This window comes from Peromyscus californicus, unplaced genomic scaffold (assembly GCF_007827085.1).
Source record: "Peromyscus californicus insignis strain IS unplaced genomic scaffold, ASM782708v3 Scaffold_3__1_contigs__length_106647218, whole genome shotgun sequence".
NCBI classification, from domain to species: domain Eukaryota; kingdom Metazoa; phylum Chordata; class Mammalia; order Rodentia; family Cricetidae; genus Peromyscus; species Peromyscus californicus.
In genome coordinates, this window is record NW_026294551.1 from 19415472 (window position 1) to 19420782 (window position 5311).

The following is a 5311-nucleotide window of genomic DNA, read 5'->3' on the forward strand; positions in this document are numbered from 1 at the left end:
TTGGTGACTGTACTCTGGTAATGGCCTGGAAGGCTAGCTTCTAGCTTAAGCATGTTGGACTCTTCCACGTCCATAGTTGAGCACTGTGGTATGTGAAGAGCTGCACTGGTCTTCGGTCTGTCTGCATCCCCCCCCCCCTCCGCCCCCCCGCCCCAGCACTGTGCAGCTTAGCACTGGCCTTGAACTCCTGACCATCCTGCCTCCACCTCCCAAGTGCTGACATGGCCTCACCAGGCCCAGCTGCCACCTTTTCTTAACTATTTGCAAACTGAAGGGTCTTTGGGTTAGATCCTCTTGAGGCTGTTGTGACAGACACTACCGTACAAGTGTGTCTGTGGCACACCTGCCTAGTGAACTAGTGCTTCCATAACACCACAGACCGGTGGCTTAGTCAATGGAAATGCGTTTCTCACAAGGCTGGAGGCTGGGTGTTCAAGATGAGGCTGCCGCAGGGTAGGGTGGAGTGAGAGCATCTTTAGCTTGCGGGGCGGGTACTTCCTCGCTGTGTTCTCAAGTGGCAGTGAGGCTAACGGCCGGGTCCTTCCACACAAGGACTCCGATCCCAACATCAATCATGCCCTTACTTAAACCGAGACCGAGGCACCCCCCCACACACACAAAGGCCCCATTTCCAAGCACATCACACCAAGTCTCGTGCTTCAGTGTGAATTGGGGGAGGCTGTGAGCTTCCATCCCATAGCCTATCTGCTTCCATCCTCTTGGGTACGCGACTGTTGCTGGGTCCCACAGTGATCCCTGCATCTTACTTGTTGGGGGAACCTCCCTACCATCTTCAGCAGCAGCCACTGGGCGGGGGGGGGGGAGGGGGGAGGTGCTGATCTTTGTCCCACGCTGGCTTTCACTAGCTCTCCTCACAGCCCCAGTCTGCCTCCCTCTCTCTCACGGATGGCTAGCCTCTGCCCCCAGCAAAGATGGAAACACAGCAACCACAGTGAGCCCCAGAACAGACCCTCCTCTCCCTAGCTCTCCACATCCCCAGGGATGATGATGAGTTTGCCTTTCCTTCCTAAACATACCCACGGTGGTTCTCCATGCTTCTCCCATACCGAGCTGCTGTGCTGGGTTGAAGTCACCAGGAAATAGAAGCAGGAGGTCCGCTTGGTATACCCAGGACCGACACCAGCGAAGGGATAAAGGCCACAAGACTGGGCCCATGTCCAGACTCAGCCAAGCTCCCAGAAGCTCTGGGTGAGCTTACACATTGTCCCTCCTATGGCAATGAGCCAGGCCGGCTGGCTGCCCTATTAACCACCCAAGTTGCCCAGATCTGGGCAGAATATCTCCTTTCAGCCCTGGGCATATCCCAGAGGGGCTCAGATCAAAGCTGTTGGTCGCCATTCCTAACAAGCTGGGCCTCCACCCCCAGGGGAAGTTGGTACTTCAGTCATGGAAGAGAGGAGGTTGTGGCACCCACAGTATCCACTGCCACCCCACCTGACCCCATGGGAACATGCTCCAGTCACTGTCACCCAAGGAAACCCTCCACCATACACTTCTCTGCAACCACAGCCATTCTGCCCCCTCTCACAGCCAGACTTCTTTAATGATTACACTTATTTGTTTACATGCTGTGTATGTGTGTTGAAGCTGCATGCGTGCTATGACACGTGTGTGGAGGTCAAAGGACAACTTGCGAAAGGTGGTCCTTTCCTTCACCACTTGGACACCTGGGTTGTCAGGTTTGATGTCCAGTGCCTCTGTGTACAGCTCGACTTCAAGTGCTGCCCGTGTTTGCTGTCCCATCCACTGCCCTCACCCCTGCACGGCACAGACCACAGAAACAGCTGTGGATTCAGCAACACACCCATGTTGATAGACACTCTGAGTCTTCAGGTTCACCGGCTTCCCGTGACATGCTGGCCTTCCTGGAAACATCTCCTGCTTAGTCCCCTCATGTTCCTCCCACCTCTGGCCAAGCACACGGAGAAGGAATTCTCAGGCCAGACCCTCCTCCCTGTCCTCATTGCCAGAATGGCGTCCACAGCATCAGTGATGTCTGCCCTGTGACAGACCTTAGCCTAAGACTGGATTCATTATTTTCGCCAAACTGAGTCCTCTTCTAGGGTTTCTGTATCCCAGAAAACAGCTCTGTCATCCCCTAGCTGGACAAGCTTGGGAAGGTGGCAGGCTCCCCCCAGCCTGTCTCCGCGTCCTCAGCCTCTGCCTTGCCAGCTCTCCCCCTCTCCCCACCAACCTGGTCTTGGGAGCTAACATCTGCCTGGACTACCACTTAGCCCCTTCCCCACCCATGTCCTCATCACCCCCACCCCCAATCCAGCCTCTGTTTAAAACACAGTCCTGGTTATTGTCCCAATTTAAAACCTCAGACTTGAGTCCAGTTAGATGGCTCAGCAGGTAAAGGCATCTACTGCCCAGGCTGACCACTTGAGGAAGAAATTGAGTCCCAAAAGTTGCCCTTTGACCTCTACAGGCATGGATACGCAGTGAGATGTGTACAGCTTGCCCAGCCATGAACCTAGTGCAGGGACATTTGTAAAGTCACATTCGTCTTTATTCCCCAGTTTCTAGGCTAGCCAGGGTCCTGGAGAGTGACAGCCACAAGACTATCTTGTTGGGCCCATAAGTCTTTTGATCCCAAGGCTGTGGAGCAGTCTTTTCCCAAGACCTCAGCCCAGCAATGCCTCACTCAGGAAAGGGACTCTTTATGCTTTGAGACAAGAGCATCCAAGGTAGCAGAGTGCCCGTCAGACCTAAGGAGGAGGGGACTCATTGGATTGGCAAGAGGGCTGGGAGGAAGCCTGCTTTCCTGGGCCTTTCAAGCCTGGGTGTTCTTCAGCTACAGGCCTTTGAGGAGTGCCTGGAGGGGCGAGTGAGCCTGTAGATTACTACTACTACTACTACTACTACTACTACTACTACTACTACTACTACTACTACTTCTAAGGGGTAGAGGTGGGGACCAGCTGAGAACACACTTCATCCTGCACTACTCACATGCAACCACTAGGTGGAGATGATCAGCATGATTGTGTGGCCAAGTCTCCTGTGTTCAGTCAGATATAGTCAGACTGGCCTACAACTTGCTATATAGATAACCTTGAACTTCTGATCTCCCTGCTTCCACACTCCAAGTGCTGGGATCGCAACACACCAAGATCTTCCTTTCTCCCCCTCTTCCTCCAAGATGTATTTATTTTTATTTACATGCCTGTGCGTCTGTGAGTGTGTGTGTGTGTGTGTGTGTCCCACGTGTGTGCAGGTATGTGCTGAGACTGGAAGAGAGCACTGAATCTCCTGGTGCTGAAGTTTCAGGTCATTGTTGGCACCCAGCCCCCACCATGACATCTTACATAACTGCTGTGCACGTCCATCCTGGGAGGCATGGACTCCTTACACCCTGCTGTGCTATGGGACTTGCCTACTCCACTGGCCTTTGCACACTCTTTGTTGTGTGTCCTTATGTAGAATTCTATATTTGTGCAGATTCTCACAGCCACCACCATAATCAAAACAGAATGGTTCCATCGCTTCAAAATCCCATTTCTGCCAGACACCATGGCACAAGCCTTTAACCCCAGCACTTGGGAGGCAGAAGCAAGTGGGTCTCCATGAGTTTGAGGCCAGCCTGGTCTACATAGTGAGTTCTAGGCCAGCCAGAGCTCCAGGGTGAGACACTGTCAAAAAAAAGCCCCATTCTTGGGCTGGAGACAGTTCCCAGAAGAACATTTGCTTAGAATCATTTGGTGGATCTCCAGCATCAAAGCTGGGGAAGCAGGAAAGGAATTCCTTTTTATTTTAGATTTATCACTTTATGTGTATGAATGTTTTTGCCTGTGTGTATGCATCTGCTCGCCTGGTGCTCATCAATACCAGAAGAGCTGGAGTTACAGACAGCTGTGAGCTGCATGGGACTCGAACCAGGGTCCTATGCAAGAACAATAAGTGCTGTTAACCGTTTAAGCCAACTCTTCTGCCCCCTTCCCATTGTCCCTTTATCCCCACATCTCCCACCTTCTTTCCCACTAGGCCTCTCCTCTAACCTGGTCCTTTTCTCCTTTGAAACTGTCATGCTAAGGGACTCACACAGCACGTAACCTCTGGAGACTGGCTCTGCACTAGGCACAAGCCCTTCAGACCCGAAAGAACCAATGTGGAGGTTTATGGCTCCCAGGTCTGCCTCTGATAGGTTTTTGAAGAGTCATTCCCAGCAGGGAGTAAAGGATAAAAAGAGGTGAATCAGTTGGGAAGCTTCCAGGGTCCAGATGGATACTACAAACCAGTCCTCCACTCTGGCATGCTGCCGTCCCCAACACCCCGCGCCAGCTCCACACCTCCACCTTCATCTCGTACCCCCCACCACCTCCATCCCACAGCATGAAACTAGCCTAGCTTTTCACCAGGCGCTTCCCTGTCCCCAGAGAGTGACTGGGATGCTAGGAGCAGAGATGCCAGCAGGGGGCACGTGAGGCCTTTTACCCGAGGCAATGATGCAGACACATCTGGAGCTTAGAAGGGGAGCTTTGGGACTTGTGTGAGCCCAGAGAACCCAAGTGTCTTGTCCACTGTGGACTAGCCCCAAGAAGAGACAAAGCTTGGAAAGGGAGAAGGGAGGAGGGGGTCCCTCAGGCAGAGGGTGGGTGCTGCTCAGTCTGCCTAAGCACCTCTTCCTATCCACTCTAACTCACACCTCCAGGTCTCCCTGGTGGCCTGTGTCCTCCTCTGATTTATTTTATTTTTTTTAACTTTGGTATCTGTCCTGGAACTCGCTCTGTAGACCAGGCTGGCCTCGAACTCATAGAGATTCGCCTGGCTCTGCCTCTTGAGTGCTAGGATTAAAGGCATGCACCACCACCCAGCTGTGCCCTCCTCTTTTTGTCCTGGTACTGGATCTCTGCTTCTCACACCACCCGGGGTACCTTCTTCTCCAGAGGCCCCATCTCTCCAAGCTTTCTCTACCATGCTTTCAAAGCGTGCATCTGGCCTGGACGAAGGATCCTAACGAGCTTTGCTGTGTGTTGGCACCAGATGACACTGAAGACCTAGAATAAAACCCTGTCTTCAACATCCCCAGGGCCCTGGAATGCACAGCCTCTGGTCCCTGTCCAGCTGGCGGCATATTGCCGAATGACAGGCACCTAATATCAACCTCTGGCCTCCACAGGCATGCACACACACAAGAGCACCCACCTATGCACACACACAAGGGTGCACACACACACACATGCACACACATGTATCGTACACAGACGTGAGTCCCCGCCCTCTGTAACCGCACAGTGGGTGCTGTGTGTATATCGGTCATAAATCATAGTAATAGAATCTTGCTCAC